Genomic DNA, 24,063 nt, shown 5'->3' on the forward strand with positions numbered 1-24,063 from the left:
GTGTCTTTACAGTACCAGTACCATAAGTACTCAATATAAGATCGCTGGTTGCTTTAGCTCAGGCTGCTACAACAACACACTACAGCCCGGGTAGCTGATGGAGAGCAGAAATGTATTTAATTGTAGAATTTGAAAGCATGAGACCAGGGTAGAGCATGGTGGGGTTCTGCAGGCTTCTTCCAGTGCTGTCCTGAAGCAGATAAAGGGTGAAAGAACTCTGACCTCTGAAGTCTCCTATACAAGGACATGAGTCCGAAGGGCTCCATCCTCGTGACCTAATCATCTCTCATAACCTACCTTCTAACACCACACACGGTGTCTTAGTTAAGGTTTCAACAGCTGTAAAGAGACACCATGAACTCAGCAACTCTTATAAGGAAAACATTTAACTGGGGCTGAAAGTTCCGAGGTTCAGTCCATTGTCATCATGGCAGGAAACATGGCAGTGTGCAGACAGACATGGTGCTGGAGAGTAGCTGAGAGTTCCACATCTGGATGAGCAGGCAGCAGGAAGAGAAAGAGAAAGAGAAAGAGAAAGAGAAAGAGAAAGAGAGAGAGAGAGAGAGAGAGAGAGAGAGAGAGAGAGAGAGAGAGAGAGAGAGAGAAACTGGGCCTGGCTTAAGCATTTGAAACTTCAAAGCCCATCCCTGGTGACACACTTCCTCCAACAAGGCCACACCTACCCCAAGGAGGCCACATCCTGTAATAGTGTCATGCCCTATGAGCTTATGGGGCCATTTTCATTCAAACCACCACGGATGGTTAGGATGCCTATATGAATGGGCGGGAGGGGAGGCATTCAATCCGTAACCTAACAGTGAATAGAACAAATGAACGGCTTGTCCTGACTGACACAAAGCACTGAGGGAAACAGTGTAGTCCCTTGACTCTCCTGAAAAGAAGCTGAATTATGCTGGGTGGTGGTGGTGCACGCCTTTAATCCTAGCACTCAGGAGGCAGAGCCAGGCGGATCTCTGTGAGTTCAAGGCCAGTCTGGTCTACAAAGTGAGATCCAGGACAGGCACCAAAGCTACACAGAAAAACCCTATCTTGAAAAACCAAAAAAAAAAAAAAAGTCGAATTATATTCCAGTCATGAGGAAGCATCAGGCATGTTCAAACTGAGGGAAGGATGAAGGAAGGGAGAGAGGGAGGAAAAAAAGAAAAGAAAAACAAATGCTAGCCTCACAGAAGCTGAAGCAGGAAACCCCGAGTTCAAAGCCAATTGGCCTCTATTCTTTAACAAAGTCAATGTTAAGAAACACAAAGTAAAGCTAGGGACTGTCTCAGATGAAAAGCTGAACCATGACAGTCAAACACAAACATGATCCAGAATGTGATTAGGGAAATGTATAAGCCATTAACAGTCTCCTACTGCAGAGAATATTATATAGACGTAGACTTCCTGATTCTGATTGTGGGGGTGGGGCTGAAGAGATGACTCAGCGGTTTGCTCTTGCAGAGGATCCCAGCTCTGTTCCTGGCCTCACAAAAAGGCAGCAGCTTACGACCATCTGTAGCCCTGCCTCCGTGGGATCTGACACCTTCTCTGAACTCATGCTGTGCACATACTCACACACAAACACATATATAGGTAATTTTTAAAATCTGAAAGAAATACCCTGAAGTATTTAAGGGTAAAGAAGAATCCTGTGTATAATAGCTCAGGAATACACACACACACACACACACACACACACACACACACACACACACACACTACACGTTTTCTGTTTAGAAGGGGGGGTGGGGGGGGTAATTTGTAGTAAAATGTAATATTTGGTAAGTCTGGGTTAAAAATAGTCGGGAACTCTACTGTCCTTGCAAATGTCTGTAAGTATGAAATTAAGAAAGTTTAAGTTACAAAGAAATTGGTATAAAATTTTTAAATCTCTTTTAATGTAATAAAGAAGAGAGGAATAAGTCGGTCAAAGGATTTTGGTTTGAGCAAAACAAGAGAGGGTAATGGAATATATGTGTCATGAGAGCAGATGGCGGGTGGCGGGGATGGGGGGGTGGAGGGTGGGGGAAGCTATGTCAGGGGGAGGGGGAGGGGGACAGCGAGTGTGGGGAGGGAAGGATGGGAGAGGCGGTGCAGGGCAAAGGAGAAGAAACCGTGATGACAGCATCAGAAGAAAGCATCACAATATCACAATGAAACCCAGTGCCAAACAAAAATAACGAAGAAAAAGGCTTTGATCGGGTTTTAGTTTAGAAACATCAGCATGCATAAGTACACGTGGAGAACGGGCTGAGGAGCGCCCTTCGGTCGGGAGACTAAGGCTGACAGAATACAGAAAGGAGACCAGCAGGCCAGGGATGCAGCGCCCTTGGTAGAACGTTTCATTAGCATGTTCGAGACTCTGGGTTCAGTCTACAGCAGCAAATAAACTTGGTGTGGTGGCCGATGCCTGTAATCCCCGAATTCAAGGTCATCCTTGTCTGTCCAGGGAGTTTTGGGTTTTTTTTATTTTTTTGTTTTGTTGTTGTTCTAAGATCCTGTCTCAATAAACAAATAAGCAAAAGAGAAAAAGGGAAAGCTGTGATTATTGGGGGGAGATATGTTCAATGCAGGATATGTAGAACTACTTATAAAAGAATGCAAAGCACACAGCCAATCACCATGGGACAGGAGACTCCCTAAGGAGAGGCACTGGGGATGGGCAGGCCCGAGAGGGTGGCCGGGACTGCACAGACAGGAAAGACACCTTCAGGATGGGCTTCTCACTTCATAAAAGGGGACACTGGAGCTCAGACACATGAAATTATTTTCTGTGTACAAAGAAGCTAGTTAAAGAGATCCATTCTCTGACAGATCCGACCCCTTTCACTGGATAGGGTCTCTGCTGGCATTTCCAGTGGTTGCTCACGGGGAGGTGCTGGCCCAAAAAGCAATGGAAGATTTGGGAGTCTTTTTAGTAGGTTTAAGACAAGGGGGTGCTGTTATTTCGTGAATGAGACCAAAGATGTTAAACTTGCCTGCTGGGATGCAGGTAGCCCTGCCCACAGAAGACAGCGTTGCACAAAATACAAACAGCGGCCCTGCAGAAAAAAGAGCTGTGATCCAAGTCCAGCCCACCCTTGCCGATGGGGTTGAGTGGCAGCCAAGCTCCAAAACCAGTGCTCTACACCAGACGACAACATTCTGTCATATCAATGTTGTTGGCACCTCTGAGGTCAGCAGAGGTCATGAACACGTTGACACAGGCAGAGGGACTAAAAGCCGGCCATTTTGTCGTTCCCCACAGCTGAGCAGCCTCATGGGTGTCCTAAGCCATGATCTGTAACATCTTGAATAATAACTAGGTTCTTTGCGGGGGAAACCTGGGTTACAAACAGTTTTCACTTACACCTTTTCATTCAGTCTCCGCCTTTGGCCCATGGAGCAGTTACTCCAGCTTTACAGATGAGCTGTCCCAGACCTTCTGGTCAGTAAGGGATGTATAGAGCTATGACAAATCTTTGTCTTCTAAAGCTAAAGACCAACTTCTTCTTAGACCATCTGCTGCCCCTGGGGCACACGCCTGTCTTGGTCCTACTCTGTCTTTCTAGCCTCCTCTCTTCCTTGTCCTCCTTCCTCCTACAATTCATCTCCCTGAGATGAAAACTAACTAAAGAGTAAATAGTGGGGCCTCAAAGTGGCCCGCACAACAAAGACTTGAAAGGGTGTAGGCTTTTGGTTGGGTGTTGTTGGTAATAAAACCAAACTACCGATCAACTTTGAAAATGTTAAAGTTGTGGTGCGTCCTGCAGTAATCAAAAACGTGCCAAGACTTAAATTTTTGTATAATCAAGCACATTTGTTTTTGTTCTCATAGTATTCAAAATTGCTTTCCTCTTTAATGAATGGAAAACATACATATGGGGGGGGGGTCCGGAGAAGCTGTGATCGTGAGGCAAAGATGATTCCTGATTCAAAACTGAAAAGATCCCTACGGTCCTTTTCAGATGGGTGAGCAGAGAAGTCGGTGCCTAGGGAGACAGCGTGGTTGGAAGCGTCCAGGCTGAGTCAAATCAGGAGAGGAAAATAAAGGAAGGAGACTAGAAATTGGAACGTGCTTGTGAAGACGAAAGCAGATTCTTCCCTTCCAAGAAAGAGACTGGAGCCCCAGCAGGGCCCGGGAGACAAACCCAGCTTCTGCCTGGAGAGGAAGTTAGGCAAATGTCAGCGTTTCTCAAATAGCCTTGCCCAGAAAAATGTGTCAACAAACACCCAGCCAAACTTCACGGATACAACGCAAGGCAACTCGGCCGAGAAACCGGGGATGCATCTCCCGAGGGAGACGCGCTTGAATTGAGTTAAAAATACATTAAATTCACAGTCACTCAAGAGCTAAAGACCCAGAAAATATCTCTGGACTTCAGCTTTGAAATCCTTCGATTTCCTTTAAGGTAGGTGTCCAGGGTTGTTTTTCCAGCATTATCTGGGTTTGCCTGGGGCAGAGGAGGAATGACCCTGAGATGGGAAGCCTGATTTCACCTTTGAGTGGAGTGATGTTCCCGACTGTAATTCCAGAGGGAATTCTGGGAATGGAAACCAGGTCCAGAAAGCATCTCTGCAGCCTGGCAGGCAGCAGCAGTTAAGAGTTTCAGGTGAAAATCGAGCTTCTTTTTACAGGAGCCTATAAGATGCCTTGGAACCCTTCAGAAATCTTAACTCCTGTCTCCAACCAAAGTAGAAAGACTAAAGTCTTTTTAAAATAAGTTTGAAAGTTGTTTGAAAATAATTCCTTCTCACACTTGTGAAACACTGAGATCCAGATGTGCCAAAAGGAAGGGAATAAGTATCTTGATTCTCTACTGCAAAAAAATGAGCATTTTGTTGTATTTATTGCATTTTAAAGTGTTTTAATTTTAGGGTTAAAACCAATCTTAGATATTTGTTTGTTTGAGACAGTTTTATTCTAGGGCCCCTGGCTAGCTTTAAACTCACAGTTCTCTGCCTCAGCCTCCCAAGCACTCAGATTACAGGGGTACCTGGTTTAATTTTGGTTTTTCAAATGGTTCAAAATTAAAATGCTGTAAAAATAAAAAAAAACAATTTTTGAGAAGTGAACATTTTTAGTTGTACCTTCCTAATATTCCCTTATACAACTACAAGAACAGACACAAATTTTTTTTCTTTAAAATTTTTTTTTTAGCCAGGCTTGGTGATAGATGCCTTTATTTCCAGCACTTGGAAGGCAGAGGTAGGCAGACCTCTATGAGTTCGAGGCTAGCCTGGTCTGCAGAGTAATTTCCAAGACAGCCAGGGCTACATAGTGAGGCCCTGTCTCAAATATTATAGTAATAATAATATTTACTTCTATTAATTTTATTTGTTTGTTTGTTTTGAGACATGGTCTCATTGTATAGTCCTGGCTGTCCTGGAACTCATTATGTTGACAAGCCTGGTCTGAAACTCACAGATCCACCTGCCTCTGCCTCCTGAGTGCTGGGATTAAAGGCTGTGCCACGACATCCAGATTTTATTAGTTTTAATTATATGTATGTTTATGTTCCTACATACAGGTATGGGCACGAGAGTCAGGTGCCGTGAGAGGCTGTGGCGTCAGATCTCCTGGAGCTCAAGTTACACATGGTTGTGAGCCACCCAACATGAGCGCTGAGAACAGAGCTGGAGTTCTCTGAAAGAGCAGCAGGTTCCCTTCACCACGGAGCCATCTCCAGCCAAAAGTGATTTTCTTTAAAAAAAAAAAAAAAATTAATTGTGTGTGTGTGTGTGTGTGTGTGTGTGTGTGTGTGTGTGTGCGCGCGCGCGCGCGCGCATGCAAACATGCTCATGCCATAGTGGTTAGGGACAGCTCTCAGAAGTCAATGTTGTCTCTCTGCTTCGCTGTACACTCCAGACTCACTGGCCCATGAGCGTCTAACAAACACAGATTCTTATTTCACACTCTATTGCAAAGAATGGCTTTTGGCAATGCATCCTACTGCATTCATCTTTCAGGGGTTTATGCAGACAATGACTTTTTACTGACGTTAGACCAGACTTCTGTAACAAATGTTTTTTAACTTAAGGATTTGTGTGGACATTTATGCTATCATTTTCAAAGGCTATGATGACAGGAAAAAGCCCTGAAATATTACTATGGCTCTCTGCCTCACTCAGGATAATCTCTGGGATAGGAAAGAAAAATACTGCGGTCCTTGAAGTGCCAAGGCCTTGGATGACTTCAGGCTTAGCCAGGTACCAGCCATATGAACTTGGGTGCTGAGCCACAAATCCCAATACTTAGATGCTTCTCACTCACTCTTCTGTTCCGGAGCTGTCATGAGAATGAAAGAGATGATTAGGGAACAATCACTTGATGTGAGGCAGTAAAGTACTAGAATATCCATATAACTGTGTCATATGCTCGTGGCTATACACACACACACACACACACACACACACACACACATACACACACACGGGTGGGGGGTGCTTGTGTTCTGAAAGGACACAAGCTCTATTTGTTTACTTGTTTCTTCAGTAAACATCTTTACACAAAATTTTTGTTTTCTAAGAACATTTCTATTATTGTACATTTCATATAGATGGAGGAATTAGGAAAAGTAAATAACCAAAAAGGATAAAACTGAAGTAATCCATAACTTATTTGCAAAAATCCCTCCAGATACTTCATAAGTACATGTATGTATATGTGCAATTCATGAATGGTTCCTATGTTACATAATTATTCTTGTAATTTCCTCATGTCATACACAATATAGGTAATCTTTCTAAATTCATAACAATAATCTTTATCATTATTAATAGTACATAGAATTTGGTTTTAGTAGTAAACATACAATGCTTTTTCTAGGCATTCTATTCCTGTAGGATGCTTAAGTTCTCTGGAGATTTTTTTTGCTATCATACGCAATCTGATGAGGCCATTTCCATGTCCAAATATTCCTATAACTCAGAGCTTGAGAGATGGCTTAGTGGGTAAGAGCTTTTCTGAAGAACCTGAGTTCTTGTCCATGTCCATGTCAGGTGGCTTGTAACTGTCTCTGTTTCTAGCTCCAGGGTATCTGACACCCTCTTCTGGCATTCAACAGCACCTGCACACAGAGAGTGTGCACACAGATGGCATACACACACAGAGACACACTCACAAACACATAAATGAAATTACATCCTTAAGAATTCCTATAACTTACAGAAATCCGTTTAGAATAGGGGTCTCTGCTTTCTTTCATTCTCTCAACAAATGCTCTTAAGCTCCTACTGAAGGGGCTCTGGCCAGCTTGAGCATGGCGTACATGGCTCTGGCAGGCTTTGCTCTTCTCTCCCATTCCTTCTGCCTTGCTAAAAACCATTAGATCACATTCTGGCCATCTAGGTCTGTTCCCTTATTTGGCCACTTCCTCCTCCTGAGGCTGACCACCAAGGCTCAGCCATCAAAGTATTAAAATCCAGCAATCAAAAGTCCCTTCTGATTGACACAATTAACATGCCCAATCAAAATACACCACCATATCCTAGCCCATTCTAACACAGACCTCCCCCTTTTCTCTGCTTAAAAACTACACCTGCAAGGTCATTTGCTGCTGTTTTTCTGCCTGAGTCAGAAAGCAGTCGCTTTAACTTTTTCTTCCCTACTTAACAAAGGATATCTCTGTGAAAACAGGCATTTGGATGTGGTTTGGGCCCAATCCAGGATCCAGGAGGGAACCTCCGCTGTGTGGGGGTCTCCTTCACCTACCATTTGCTATGAACTGTACAGAGGTTGAAGTTGCAGACAGGAATCTGACACAGGAAGTATTAATCTAGGAAAGGATATTGAAATAAGCCTGGTTATATTTTGAGCTCACTCATCTCCCTAGGATTTTGCATATGCCTGGCAGGACATAAATCTTACAACCCTAAGCCTTCCTTAGGCAGCCCCACTCCATTCTAGCCCATAATGCTGCGGAATGTTTGTTTACACCATAAAGATGTGTCTCTGCCTAAGGCACCTTCTGATTGGTTTAATAAAGAGTTAAATGGCCAATCGCAAGGCAGGAGAGGACAGGCAGGCCTTCCGGGCAGAGAGAGAACTCTGGGAAGAAGAAAGGAGGAGTTGCCAGCCAGACTCCAAAGAAGCAGGTTGGGCAGTATGGAGGTGAGGAAATGAGCCATGTGGAAGAATGTATGTAAAGTTCTGGTCCTTAAAGGCTATTATTACAAACTGTTTAAGATAATTAAGAAACGTAGGTTAGTCATCTGAGTGCAATCAAAATATCCCACAACAAATGTAGATTAAAAAATATGGGTTAATGTAAGTTAGCTTTTATAATAATTAATAATAATAATAAGGCTCTATGTCATTATTTGCAGACTGGCATCCCAACAAGGAAGTGCTACTACACTACAACAACCCTTTCTCTGTATTACAAACATGGACTCATCCGTCAGAATCGAGTGCAGATAGCCTCTGCTCTGTGGTGGCTTCCCGATGCCCCGGAAGAGAATGAGATGCTCCTGGAGTATGACCCAGAGTCCTGTCAGGGTCCCCCTGTAATTATCCATATGCCATCCTACTTTATGGCCCTCCCCACTACAGGCTTCTTGGAGTTAGAGACGTTGTTTTACTTTATTTCCAGCTGTGCTCAGGAAGATGAATATAATGTAGACTGCTCTTCCTGAGCATGCTCTGGCTGAACTGCCAACAACATGTGCTTAATGAAACACTGAATAAAAAAACTGAAGGGGCTGGGGAGATGGCTCAGCCGTTAAGAGCACTGGCTGCTCTTGCAAAGGACCTGGCTTTGGTTCCCAGCACCCACATGGTGTCTTACAACTGACTGTACCTCCAGTTCCAGGGGATCTGATACACTCTTTAGGACCCTGAAAATACCAGGCACACACACGGTACAAAGGCAGACATGCAGGCAAACACTCATACACATAGTTGTTATTATTATTTGGTTGTTTTGACAGGGTTTCTCTGTGTAGCCCTGGCTGTCCTGGAACTCTCTATAGACCAGGCTGGCCTTGAACTCAGAGATCCACCTGCCCCTGCCTCCCCAGTGCTGGGATTAAAGGTGTTCACTACCACCTGGCTACATATATTTTTAGTCTTTAAAAACAGGGCTGGAGAGATGGCTCAGCGGTTAAGAGCACTAGCTGCTCTTCCAGAGGTCCTGAGTTCAATTCCCAGCATCAATATGGTGGCTCACAACCATCTGTAATGAGATCTGGCTCCCTCTTCTGGCCTGCAGACATACATGCAGACAGAACACTGTATACATAATAAATAAATAAATCCTAAAAAAAAAAGACTTGATATCTACTGAAGTATGCTCTATAAAAAAAAAAAAAATGAATGTAACAACTGAATCTACACTGTTGGCAGAGGCGTGTTTACAAAGAATCGTGATCAATAATTAGCTGAAGGGAAAGTTCAGAAGTCCTGGCTCACAAACTGAGCTACATGTTTCAATTTTCATTGATTGATTGATTGATTGGTTCTTCCTTCTTTCCTTCCTTCCTTCCTTCCTTCCTTCCTTTCTTTCTTTCCTTTAGTGTGTGTGTGTGTATGTGTTTGTGTGTGTATGTATGTGTTTGTGTGCATGTGTGTGTGTTTTCATGTGGGGGGGCTGTGTACCATGGAGAGGTGTCAGAGAAGTACTCTCTGGGATCAGTTGTCTCCTTCCCCTCTGTGGGGCTTGGGAATCTAACTCGGGTCATCATACTTGACAGCAGGCACCCTTATTCATCTTTTTGTTTTGTTTTTCTATGGTTTTTCCTTTGTCTCACTCCACCATGACGACTGAAGACCTAGACTTCTTATTTCAGCTCACGTACGGAGCCAGAGGGCACTGGGGACACCAAGAGAGAAGCCTAACACTTTTACAGGTGGGCAGACTCTTTTAAAGAAAATATTCCAAGTCATGAATACCAGGTTGAATACAAAATATTATTTATTTCAACCAAGAAAGTGAATGGTAAAAACTTAATGAAGTTCTTAAGCTGGCCAATACTATAGACTCCAGCAGCCTAACATACCTCTCCAATCATTTTTTTTTTAATCTTCAGTTATTCTAAGAAAAAAAATGCATTAACCTAAACTTAAGAAGTATATAAGGGGGCTGGAGAGATGGCTCAGGGGTTAAGAGCACTGACTGCTCTTCCAGAGGTCCTGAGTTCAATTCCCAGCAACCACATGGTGGCTCACAACCATCTGTAATGACATCTGGTGCCCTCATCTGGCCTGCAGGGATACATGCAGGCAGAAACACTGTATATGTAATAAATAAATCTTAAAAAAAAAAAAAAAAAAAAAAGAAGTATATAAGAAATTCAAATGTCTTTCTCAACGGTTATATCTGTAGCAGAAAATACATATGATGAATCTGTGGCATCTTCTGGTGCCAGAAAGCAAGGAAGCGGGGGTGGTAATCTTCCACGGAACTCAGGAGCTCCCCCAGTTCTCCCAGTGGCCAATGCTGGAAACAATTAAGGCAGCACAATTAAGGAGCAGTGCACTACAGCCCACAGGAAAACCACCTGAGGACCACACTTACATAAACGACTCAGGAGAGGTGAGGGGGGTGAGAAGAAGCAGGGGGAGGACGAAAGGGGGAGCTAGGCATAACCCCACGTAGTGGCAATCCTAGCGCTGGGAAGGTTGAGGAAGGAAGATCTCAGGTTCAAGGCCAACCTAGACTAACAGGGTCAAACTTTGTCACAGAGACGGGGAGAGAAAGGGAAGGGGTGGGAAGGGAAAGAGAAGAGAGACGCTGTCACAACCCAGAAGAGCCTATGGATACATGATAACTAAATATACTGTAGGCTTCTGACAAAGGTCATGAGGAACATGCTAAGAGTACAAACTTTAGTGTGTCCATATTGGTTCATCTACTCTGACGTGTTTGTTACCAGCATGTCCTTCCTGTCTAGGAGAAAACAAGGGGCAGGATATGTGGAAACTCCCTGTACTATCTTCACAATTTGTCTGTAGATGTACAATTTTCCAAAAATAAAGTCTGCCAGGAGAAATGGCTATCAGGTTAAGCTGAATTCATAACTGTATACATGTAGGTATTCTCTTTCTTGTTGGTGCTTTCGAGACAGAATCTCACTCTGAAGCCTGGGCTGTCTGGCACTATGTAGCCCAGGTTGGCCCTGAACTCACAGCAATCCTATTACCTTAGCCTCCTAAGTTCAGAGACGGTTTCTCTGTGTAGCCCCGGCTCTCCTAGAACTTGCTCTGTAGACCAGGCTGACCTCAAACTCAAGAGATCCGCCTGCCTCTGCCTCCTGAGTGCTGGGATTAAAGGCTGCCACCATCACCCGGCAGTATTGTCTTTTTTTTTAAGGTTTATTTATGTCTATGAGTGTTTTGCTTGCATGTATGTCTGTGGACCATGTGCATGCCTGGTGCTTACAGGCCAGATGTCTGTGAGCAGCCATGTGGGTTCTGGGAATCAAACCCAGGTCCTCTGGAAGAAGAGTGAGTGCTCTTAACCAGAACCATCTCTCCAGTCCCCTAAATTATTCTCAAATTACAAAACTCAATTTGTAGGTCTAGCATAGGGCCAAATACCTTTAATCCCAGCACTCAGGAGGCAAAGGCAGGTAGATCTCTGTGAGTTCAAGGACAGGCTGGTCTACAAAACGAGTTCCAGGCCATCCAGGGTTACACATCAAACCCCTTTCTCAAACAACAACAACAACAACAACAACAACAAAAATCCTAGTTTAACTTGTTAATTAGTATGTGTTGGATTTTTCTCCCACTTCTTTGGACTATTTTAACGTATCAGGAGAACCATCCCTTACCCACTTGCATGGAAGGCCGAATTGTGTCGCAGTCAGCAGCCTCTACACTGTGCTGGGAAGCGTCCTGCCTCTAGAACAAGCAACATACCAAGAAGTGTTGCTTTGGCTCACAGTTTTGGAGGTTCTAATCCACAATTAGGCGGCCCCGGTGCATTCAGGCCTCGAGGGGTGCCAGGTCACAACAACAGGAGGCATGTGGCATAACAATCTGCTTACCTCACCTCCAGGTGAGGCCAAAGAGAAACAGGAAATGACAAGGCCACACAGTCCCCTTCAATCGCATTCCCCAGTGGCTAGAGACCGGCCCACCACCAGGCCCCGCCTCTCAAAGGCACCGGCACTTCTCAGTACCACCACCCGGGACCATGTGTTTAACAGATGGATCTATGGGAGACATTTGATCCAGAGTATAGTGCATATCTTACTTGGAAGCAATTAAAAAAATATAATAACGGGTAAATGTGAGCTATTCCAGGAGAACTAAGTTTGAACTGGAGTCCAAAAAACTGATACCATCTCTCCAACCTTCCATGGCTTCCAAAGGCCTCTCTAGCGCTCTGATGAGCAAGTCAGCTCACTCATCCAACAAACATCTGTGTGTGCTGCTGAGAGAGCTTTGACATGTCTCTGCCTTCTGTCTGAAGTGATCTGGAAGCCTGTGGCAGAAAGGAGTAGTTCTCAATCCTTTTGAATCACCAGGAGAGCTCTTTAAAAAAAAAAGAAAGAAAGAAAGAAAGAAAAAACAAACAAATCAACTCTGGCCTCTTCTTGACCAATTAAACAGAAATGCTTGATGGACATGATAGTGTGTGCCTGTGATCCCAGAACCAGGGAGGCTGGAGGAGGAAGATTGAGGTGAGTTCAAGGACAGCCTGGGGTACACAGCGATAGTCCATCTCAAAGCAATCAGAATCTTCCAGGGGTTCAAATCTCCCCCAAGAGATTTGAAAGTAAAGCGTAGACAAGACTGAGACACCCAGCTCTAAAATGGGTGGTCCAGGGTCTCTGCCATCATGGAACTGAAAAAAAGGGCCCAGGAAGCCCGGAAAAAGGAGCGGTGGCAGCGGAGTTCCTAAACTGAAGCCGAGCTGGTGCTGGGAGGAGTGGGCGAGGGGAGGGTGACGCGGAGCAGTGGTGCGCGGCAACCCACGCACTTGCTCCTTTTAGAACAAATCAGCTCTTCTCAGACATATGTACTGAAGCAGCCGCCTCCTGGAAATTTCCAGACAGAGCTGGGGACTACTCCCAGCATAAAAGTATTCAGCCTACATTCTGCTTCTCTTGATGCAAAGAACCTCAAGGCTGTGAGGTCCTTAAGGGTCACCAATCACCTCTTTCTTCTTCCTCCTTCCTGCCTCCCTCTCTTTTCTCTCTTCCTCTACCCTCTCACCTGCTCCTTCCAACTCTCTCTCCTCTCTCTCTCTCTCTCTCTCTCTCTCTCTCTCTCTCTCTCTCTCTCTCTTTCTCTTTCTCTCTGCCAGGAGCTGTGAGCATTTTAGAACGGGTTCTCTGGGAGTGTTTGCATATATCATGCCGATATCTGACCTACCATTTTTACACCACAAATAAAACTCAGCATAAGGAAAAGCCGGGAAAACATGACTTAGGGGTAAAGAAAGGAAGAGCAGACAACGCAGAAGCCAAGCACGAAACAATTCCCCTTCCACTCAGACCTTGAGGGAAGGCTTCGTCCTCTTCCCTTCACTGATGAGGAGCCCGCTCTTTAAGCAGAATGTCTTCTCAGGGCCCTTCAGCTCACGAGAGACAGGCAGGACAAGGACTTACTCCACCTTCACAGTGATTTTGCTCCTGTTTCCAAATGAGAAACCGGGGTGGGGAGATGGCAGTAGCAGATCACCAATCAGATGTTCTGGGGTCTACGTGGAGAAGGAGCCAGGGCTCTCACCTCAGAGTCACAGCTGCCTGTGGGTCTGCAAGACACCATCTGCCCCACACACAGCAGGGAGGCTCCGGAGAACTCTCTGTACTATCTCTGCAGCTTTTCTATAAATGTGAAGTTATTCTAGAATGGAAAGTCTATTTTAAAAAGGCACATAACGGTGGCACACACACATGTGATCTTAGGACTTAAGCGACTGAGGCAGGAGGATCACTTTGAGTTCCAGATCAGCGTGGGCTACATAGTGGATTCCAGGCCAGCCTGAACCACATAGCCAGATTCCGTCTCAAAAACAAACAAGTCACACGACATTGTAGTTCTCAAGACTTTCTGCATATTATAAGTAAGCAAAATAAGATTAATTTATTAGGGGCTGGAGAGATGGCTCCGAAGTTAAGAGCATTGGTTGCTCTCATAAAGACATCTGGTAGATCACAATCCCCGGAACTCCAGTTCCAAGGAATCGGATGCCCTCTCCTAGCCTGCTCATGCACCCACATGCCCCTGAGCACACTTTCATACACACTTTCACATTCTCTCTCTCTCTCTCTCTCTCTCTCTCTCTCTCTCTCTCTCACACACACACACACACACACACACACACACACACACATACACACACACACACACACACACACGAGTAAAAATTAGAAATATTTTTAAAGATTTTTAATATTGGCCTTTTATCTATGTATTTCAATGTCTATTTTCTTGTGTGTGTGCTTTTTAATGTACATAACATTTCAATTCACTAACGCTTATATATGTTGTGTTCAATTCTTAGAGCAGCCATATAGTCTATATGGCTTAAAACAACAGAAATGTACTGTCTCACAGTAAAGGTCAAAAGTCCATAGCCAAGGTATTTGTGGACCATGGAGCCTGTGTGCTTCTGCCTTAGCTTTGGGTATTGCCAGTAATTCTTGGTATTCCTCAGTTCACAGATACATCACTTTGATCCGTGTTCACTGGCACCCCCCTATGTTTTTTGGTTTCTCCTTTTCTTACAAGACCAGTTACATTGGACTAAGGGCCTACTATACTCCAAAAGGACCTCACAAATGCTTTAACCACACCTACCCCCAAGTAAGATCACATTCTGAGGTTCCAGAAAGAATGTGCATTTGGGGAGAAATACTGGCAAAGTCAGAATAGTTGGGTTCCTGGCTTTACAAGATTCATACATGTGCTGGCTATTCTTGGTTGTCAAGTTGACTACACCTGGAATTAACAAAAACCCAAGGGCTGGGTACACCTGTGAGGGATTATTTTTTTAATTAAATCATTTGAAGTGGGAAGACCCACCTTTAGTCTGGATCTTTTGAGATGGGAAGATCCACCTTCAATCTGGGCCACACCTTCTGCTGGCAGCCTATATAAAGGACATGGAAGAAGGAAGCTTTTGCTCTTTGCCTGCTTGCCTTCACTCTCCCTGGTAAGTCCATTCCTTCACTGGCATTATAGCCCACTTCTTTGGGATTCCAGCATAAGCTGAAGACCAGCTGAGACATCCAGCCTTGTAGACTGAACAACTACTGGATGTTTGGACCTTCCATTGGTAGACAGCTATTGTTGGTATACTAGACCACAGCCTGTAAGCCACTCTAATAAATCCCCTTTATATATCTAGATCGATAGATATATACGTATATCTACCTATCTATCTATCCATCCATCCATCCATCCATCCATCCATCCATCCATCTATCAGTTCTGTTCCTCTAGAAAACCCTGACCAGCACAGATTTTGGTCTTGGGAGTGGGGCTAGAATTACAGAAGTATAAGGATGAGTTTAAGTTCCTGAATAGGCTTTCCAACCTGCTGGCACCTGCAGTTACTGAAGCCTCTCCTAGAAGCTTGGAGAGCACTGAGAGCCCATGGCATGAACAATTTCACAAATGTATTGAGACAAATGCATTTGATTATCCCGATTCAACAGTTGTGAGAGGAAAGGAATTTGGTGGCTCTGTATATAAAACTTTTGACAAAGTGTGGAACAATAAGGACAACAATGATGCAGGTTAGGTGGTCCTGGCATCTCTCGGTAAACTGACAAAGGAAAACAATAAACTCTGTGATAACTTTAATCAACTTCTAGCATCTCAGAATACAGTGAAGGCCAACAGTGAACTCAGTGATAAAACTGACCACCTCCAGATGCACATAAACAGTCTAAACTTCAGACTTCACAGGTTTCTAAGTGCACCCTGGAAGAAAATCTCCTCTCCAGCTGCCACAGAGCTCAAGTTGTGAAAAATCAAAGAGAAGCCCTCGTTATAAGGTAGGCTGAATTACAACTAAAATTCAAGTCTCGAGAGTGGCGCTCTTGCCATCTTGCGCCCCCCCCTTCAGCCTAGCCCAATCACCTTTTCCCTTTCTACACTCTGTCCCCCCATTCCCCGCCCTCCTCCCTGCCCATCATGTCCTGAACCGCCACCGCCACAGACATGGTGCCATCTCTGTCCCCTCTCATTTTCCATGCGGACACGGAGATGTGCCTTCACGTGTCCTTAAGCAGAGACGAATAATACTGCAGCTAGCCGGATGTCTACGGCCACGGCCACGTCAAGTAGTGGAAGAAATACAGGGAAAGCTATAAGCTTTGCTGCAGAATTGCAGAGCATGGTGTTTTCTTCAGGTGATGCTAGGAGGCCTCTCCATGAAACAGCAGTTTTAGTAGAAGAAGTGGTTCACACACAACTAATTAACCTGTTACAGCCAGTCTCTCAGCTGTGGGGAGCAAGGGTGATCTCTGATGAAGATCTTCTGTTCTTGGTGAGAAAAGATAAGAACTGAGAAGACTTCTGAAATACATGGTTATCTGAGACCGCAAATCAAAGACCATCAAAGGCCTTGACGAGGATGACCTCCTGGAAGAAAAACTGAGTGGCGGCAGCAGTACAAACAAGGGACAGAAGATCACTCAGGACTCGATCAACTCTACGGACCAGACAGGAGAGCTTCTGGCAACGTTTGAAGACAACGAACTCGACGATGTTAAACAGGAAAGGATGGAGAGAGCAGAAAGACGGACTCGAACTGTGGATTCAGCTCAATATGCAGAAGTCTGTAAAAGCCGACAGCTAAGTTTCTCCAAAAATGCTTCCAAATTTCGAGACTGGCTGGACTGCGGCAGCATGGCGATGAAGCCCGATGTTAACAGCGATGGAAATTCTGGCATATTTAGCATATGAAACAGTAGCACAGTTAGTGGATCTGGCTCTTCTCATGAGGCAGGATATGGTATCCAAGGCAGGGGACCCCCTGAGCCATGCCATTTCTGCCACCTCCATTCAGTATCACAGCTCTGCTGAGGGGGCCTGTGTGAAGTCCTGCCCACACTCTCTCGAGAACACACCGCCTCCTACACCAACAGCGCCCTCTTATGGATCACAGCATCCCGGGAGAGTCACATCCGGATCCCTGGGGAATGGGGGTACAGGACAAGACTGGACTAAAAGCAAGCAGAGAAAGAGGAAAAAGAGCACCTGCGGCCTGTGGTGTTGAGGCTCACGGCGATGCCATCTAGCCCTGCCACATCAGAGAAACCTTTCGACGCTAGCCACAAGACTGGCCCTCTTTCCCCATTCACAAGTGCCTGACGGAGGTGTGGGATGGCTTTCCTGGCCCGCTGAGGGGACCATGGCTGTGCCTGCTGCAACGAGAGGGAATGGTACACCGAGGCCATTCTTCCCTGTCTTGGGCTGAAAATAAAAGGCTGAATATACCTTCAAAAACAGAAAAAATTCAAGTCTCAGCCTTGGAGAGTGTCAACGGTTAAAGTAACGGCATTAATTGGTAAAGAGTGAGATTCTGTAACTTGGAATGGCAATGTGGGAAGACCCCTGTAGTTGGTTGTTTTTGCACTTTTGGGGGGCCCACCATCCAGCTCCTAAATAAATCATGCATAGAGATTTATTCTTAATTATACATTCCTGGCCTTAGCTTGGCTTGTTTCTTGCTAGCTTTTCTTATATTATTCCATCAACCTTTTGCCTCTGGGATTTTTCCTTTTCTTTTGTATATCACACTTTCACTCTTACTCCATGGCTGACTGTGTGGCTAGGTGGCTGGCCTCCTCCTTAATCGTTCTTGCTCTTTCTCCTTTTCTCCCAGATTTCTCCTTCTATTTATTCTCTCTGCCTGCCAGCCCCGCCTATTCTTTCTCCTGCCTCACTATTGGCCATTCGGCTCTTTATTAGACCAATCAGGTGTTTTAGACAGGCAAAGTAGCACAGCTTTACAGAGTTGAACAAATGCAACATAAAAGAATGCAACACTTCTTTGCATCATTAAAACAAATGTTCCACAGCATAAACAAATGTAACACATCTTAAAATAATATTCTATAACAGACCCAACTGAAGCTGAGAACTTTGAACCTTCAGATTCTCAAGGGTTTATCTCATTGAGGAAGTAGTCTCACCACCCTCAGGAGAAGATGTACTCCCACCCCACCCCCTAAAATATTGCCTTTTCCACCTTTAACAGAAGAAATTCACACTTTGTCTGCTAAACCAGCAATGACTTTCCCTTAAGGAAATGCCAGACAAGACAATACTGATGTCCCTCAGGGTTCACCAACAGTTGCCTCTAGACCTACAAGACTAAGCAGGCTTCTAGAGGAGAGATAGAAAGTGTAGTCCATGAGGAGGTACACTACACTACTAAAGAGCTTAATGAGTTTGCTAGTTCATTAAAGCAGAAGTCTGGGGAATATGTGTGCGAATAGATTTTAAGAGCATGGGATAATGGTAGGAAGAATATAAAACTGGATCAGGCTGATTTTATTGATATGGGCCCACTGAGTGGAGATTCTAGGTTTAATATTGTAAGAAGGAACCTCACTGAAGCCATTTTGGGTAGAATTTCCATTTTGAATAAGGGTCAAATAAAGTTTAAGTTCCCAAGACCTCGCCAGACCTCCCTGGGAAACTGACATCACTGACATCGGCTGGCAAGCTGAGGCATGAATGGTGGGCAAGCTGCCCCACCACACTTGAGTGAACCAACCAATGAGAACAAGGCAAGTGTACCACAGAGCAGTGTTCCCAGGAAAGTCCCCTGTCCCTGAATCCTGAAGGGTGGAAAACGGAACTGTCACTTGGCACAGATGTTTGTGGGTTTTAAGCTTAAAAGCTGTACCATTCTGGCTCAGGTCGCAGTTCAGCTCCCGAGTTCAGATCAGTTCTGCGACCTTGATCAGATAAGTAGTGGCTTGATTGTACTAAACTTTCCTCGGCTGTACTGACTTGGTGTATGAGATGTGCTGGCTCCTAGTGGACTCCATAATACGGAAGCTTGCAAAGCTGAAGAAGAAGAAGAAGAAGAAGAAGAGGAGGAGGAGGAGGAGGAGGAGGAGGAAGAAGAGGAGGAGGAGGAGGAGGAGGAGGAGGAGGAAGAGGAGGAGGAGGAGGAAGAAGAGGAGGAGGAGGAGGAGGAAGAAGAGGAGGAGGAGGAGGAAGAAGAGGAGGAGGAGGAGGAGGAGGAGGAGGAGGAGGAGGAGGAGGAAGGTGTCAACAGTTTGTTTGAATGTTGACCAAAGCATTTGTCTAAAGCTGGCCTACTGAAAAGGAACAGGAGATGCCTGATATCCCTTGGCCTAGTGTTGATGAAGGGGTTTGAAGGCTCAGGGACGCTGCAGTGCTAGGGTGGGTACTCTGTGTAAAACCTAATCTTCCACAATGGGAAGGCCCAGAAGACACGCCCTTCACTCATCCTATAAGACACAAAATGGTGAGAGGGCAGCAGCACATCTGAAGAGTTTTGTTGTCACCCTTTTCCTGTGTCAGACCTGAGGGTTGGAGACGCTGCTGCTCGTTTGAATGAATTAAATGCACTGGGTTTAACTGGGCCCCAAAGTAACGGGGGCCAGGGGGCAGCATAGAGTCACCAAAGGTGAGATGATTGTAGTTATCGTAATGGGCAGCATGGACACAGCAATGTCCATAATGACCTGATCTGTAATGGTCAGTATAGGCAGTGATTTTTATGGTGGCATGACTCATATGGTACTGGCTAATCAATCATGGTGTTTCCAGGCATGAAATAGATACAAAGCCTACTGCATTTTTGTTTTATCTTGTAAGAAAAATTTCAGACTAATGAAAGGCTATATTGATTGTTAACAAGGGGAATCTCAGCCTGTGGATTAATTTCCAGACTTGAGCCAGCCTGCAGATCCAGAACCCCTTGAGTTGAGGGAATGCCAGGTCCCTCTGAGGAAGGACTCAGCTAAATGCCTAAGAGTTTTCCTGTTAGCCTTTCTCCAGTCCTTTCCCAGAGAGACCTATGACCGTTACAAAGGTAACTGTACACTGGGGGAAAGGAAGCAATCAGACTTCCTGAAGCCTATTGTATACTGGTTCAGAATTGACTCTAATTCTGCGAGACCCCAAGATTCACTGTGGCCCTCTGGCTAAAGTAAGGGGTTATAGAGGTCAGGTGATCACGTCCAATTCACAGTAGGTCCAGTGGGTGTCTGAACTCACCCTGTACTCCTTTCCCAGTCTGGGGATAGACACTTGCGACAGACATACTTAGAAGTTGGCAGAGGCTGGGAGGTGGTGGTGCATGCCTTTAATCCCTGAACACTGGGAGGAGAGGCAGGTGGGTCTCTGAGTTCAAGGCCAGCCTGGTCTACATAGTGAGTTCCAGGACAACCAGAGATATTCAGAGAAACCCTGTCTCAAAAAACCACATGCACAAAACAAAACAAAAAAAACAAGCCAGGCAGTGGTGGTGTACACCTTTAATCCCAGCACTCTGGGGGCTGAGGCAGGTGCGTCTCTGAGTTCGAGGCCAGCCTGGTGGTATACAGAGTGAGTTCCAGGACAGCTGGAGCTACACAGTGAAACCCTGTCTCGAATATATGTACACATATATGTACATATGTATATATGTATATGGTGGGGAGTAATCTCTTCTTTCCTAAGAGGTACGGACTTACTATATAAAAAAGACAAATGGATCAAATCAATATCCATCCTGCTGAGCACAGTACTGCATAGCTGTAATCCCAGCCACTCTGGAGTCTGAAGCAGGGGGATTGGGAATTTGAAGCCAGGCTGGCCACACAGTGAATTTGATACCATTCTGAGATCAACTTAGTGAGATCCTATTTCAAAATGAAATTTTAAAAGATGGGGTGGGAGGGTAGGCTCAGCGGTAGAGCCTTGCCTAGCATGCATCAAAGCCCTAGGCTCCATTCCCAGTACTGCAAAAATAATTTTAAAAATGAATAAAGTAGAATCACTCCTACTTGGATGATCTGGTGGCTTACATTTGATTTATTTCCACATACACACAGGATTTACTTTTGGTATTTTACTAAGATTTCACATTACGTCTGTACTACATTTTTGGGAAGAAAGGAACACAGGAAGATGCACAGCGAAGTCTCCTTGCTCTGTGCAAGCATCTGCCAGGGCCGTGTATTTCTCAGCCTTGCCGAAGAGGCTGTTAGCATTCCGTGTGAGCTGACCAGCAGCAGCTGGTTCTGGGATGGGGAAGGGTTTCTAAGAACAAAAGGTGGGGCTTCTCAGGTGGAATTCCCGGCCTTTCTTACAGCACATCTTTCTTTCCTTCCTTCCTTCCTTCCTTCCTTCTTTCCTTCCTTCCTTCCTTCCTTCCCTCCTTCTTCCTTCCTTCCTTCCTTCCTTCCTTCCTTCCTTCCTTCCTTCCTTCCTCCTTCCTTTCTTTCTTTCTTCCTTTCTTCCTTTCTTTTCTTCTTTGGCTGACTACAAATGCTAAGCTCTGAACTATATTGTCACATTTTATGGAAGGTGATCACATACATAACTCCTTGAGCTGAGGCACCCATAGCTATCAGTGTCCTTTTCCGTGTTAAAATCCTACAGGCTGCCTGTGGTGGTGCACACCTGCAGCCCCAGCGCTTGGGAGGCAAAGGCTCTCAATGAGTCCAAGGCCAGCCTGGTCTACACAGTCATTCTAAGCCTTTCGGAGAGAGATAAGATCCTGTTTCAAAAATAAATAAAATAACACTTATTTTATTTGTTAATGTAATGCCTCTCCCAAATTGATGTAGACTTCTAAAATTTGTGGTTCTGCTTTCTGTTTTGAGACAGCTTCATAGGACCTAGGCCACCCTTATCTTGCTATGTAGCTGGGGATGGTCTCAAACTCCTGATCCTGCTGCTTCCCCCTCCCAGGAGCTGGAATTACAGGGATGTACCATCACACCCAGTTTTATGCAATGCTGGAGACTGATTCCAGGGCTTTGAGCATGCTAGACAAGCATTCCACCAACTGAGCTCCATCCCCAGACCGTTAAATATAATTTAAATATTTTTCTATGTATTATTAGGATATGTATGCATGCTGTGGCACATATGTGAGGACATATGTCAGAGGACAACAGTCAGGAGTCAGTTTACTCCCTCCACCCAGTGATCCACCGTATGATCAGCCAAGTGATCAGCCTCGTGATCCAGGGATCAAATTCGAGTTACCAAGCCCAAGAAGCAAGCACTTTTACTATTGGGCCATCTTACTGGCCCCATAAGTATAACTTAGATTTTTAAAAAAATTCTGTTACCCTGTATTTGATTTATTTTTTCCATCTCCCCAGCAATAAAATTAACTGGGCCATTTTATTGCTGTTGCTACTTTTATTTACTCTGTATTTGTTTTATTATTATCTTTTTAAATTTTAAGAACTTCATTTATGCATATAATGTGTTTTGATCAAATGCATCGCTTTTGTTCATTTTTGTTGCTATTTTGTTTTGTTTTTGCGACAGGGTCTCACTGTGTAGTTCCAGGTGACCTGGAACTCACAGTGTATGTGAGGCTGACCTCAAACTCACCAAGAGATCTGCCCACCTTTGCTTCTTGAGTGCTGGGATTAAAGGTGTTTGCCAGTAGGCTGGAGCTCACGCCAAACCTGTTCCAGAATGTGCTTCCCAGCTGCAAGACCTTCCCGACTCTGGGCAGCAACAGGCTATCGGAGATGAGTCTCAGAGACAGTCCAGTATTTATGATGCTTCAGAGACTTTGACCCAGACTCGTTGCAATAAGTCTTTGCATGTAAAGCTGTTTGAGGAAAAAAAATGCACTGTGTGACACAGCGGTTTATAATGCCGCTTTAATAAATGAATCCTCAACAGAGAGATGGGAAAGATGGTTGAGTGGGCCCTGGAGCTTGCACAGGTTCTGCCCTTGAACTCACTGCCCAGCCACAGGATCACCCTGACGACTCTGAGCAACAGCAAGCTATCTAAGGTGAAGAATGGTTCTTTTTCTGGATTAAACCTTCTAGAAAGAGCTCCATGGTCCACACTGTCACGGGAGGCCACACTGCGTGATCTGTGCTGCCTCCATAGGCTGTGTTGATGTCCATGGTCCGTGTTGCTTCCAGAGGCCACATAGATGGCTATAGTCTGTGCTGCTGCTGCTGCTGAAGGCCATGTCGATGTTCGTGATCCATGCTGCTGCCAGAGACCATGTTGAGGTTCATGCTCCGTGCAGCCGCTGGCTGTTATGGGCAAAGAAGCATCTTTTGTAGTGGCATGGATGACTGCAGATTCATAATTGAGAATAAGAGACATTGAAGGTTTCTGTGACAACCTCCTTCCTCCCCTCTCCCCCCACCTGGCAAAAAAAAAAAAAAAGGGAGAGAGAGAGAGAGAGAGAGAGAGAGAGAGAGAGAGAGAGAGAGAGAGAGAAATAGTCCAGACAGGAAGCTATTGAAGAGAGTCATTAAGAATTGTGATAAAGATGCTGAAATGTAGCTCTTCACAGTTGATGGCTTTGGATGGGGAGTGGCATGACTCTGTTACTTTAAGGGGCTGGCCACTGGGAGTCTGACCACAATTCAATGACTACATGGGTAACACAAAGTAGACTTGGTGTTTTTGGTTTTTGTTTTTCTTTTTGGGGGAAGGACACTAGGATGGAAGGGCAGACCTGGGATGAATGGGAAGTGAGTGTAATCAGAGTATATTGTATGAAATTCCCAAATTTTTAATAAAAATATTATATTGTGTGTGTGAGTGTGTGTGTGTGTGTGTGTGTGTGTGTGTGTGTGTTTGCCATCACTTCCAGAAAAATCCATGTAATTTAAGTTGTGTTTCTCATTGCACTAGGAAGCTGAAGGTAGAACACCCTAAGTTTGAGGCCAGGCCAAGCTTCATAGAAAACACCATCTTAAAAAAGAAAGGAAAAAGTCTAGGTGTAGTGGTCCATGCCTTTAATCCCAGCACTCAGAAGGCAGAGACAGGAGGAGGATTTCTGTGAGTTCAAGACCAGCCTGGCCTTCATGAAGAGTTCTAGACCAGCTAACGCTACATAATGAGACCCTGTCTCAAAAAAATGGTGGGGGGAATAAACAGGAAAAAGAAACATCAACGTTGTCTTAATTAGGGTTTCTATTGTTGTAAAGAGACAC

At 44.8% G+C, this 24,063-nt stretch overlaps 1 pseudogene; it reads left to right on the forward strand.

The window, feature by feature from the left end:
* The first annotated feature begins 8,086 nt into the window (after nt 1-8,086).
* Nucleotides 8,087-17,290, forward strand: LOC131922266 (transcription initiation protein SPT3 homolog; annotated as a pseudogene).
* The last annotated feature ends 6,773 nt before the right edge of the window (nt 17,291-24,063 follow it).

Source organism: Peromyscus eremicus, chromosome 12 (assembly GCF_949786415.1).
Source record: "Peromyscus eremicus chromosome 12, PerEre_H2_v1, whole genome shotgun sequence".
NCBI classification, from domain to species: Eukaryota; Metazoa; Chordata; class Mammalia; order Rodentia; family Cricetidae; genus Peromyscus; species Peromyscus eremicus.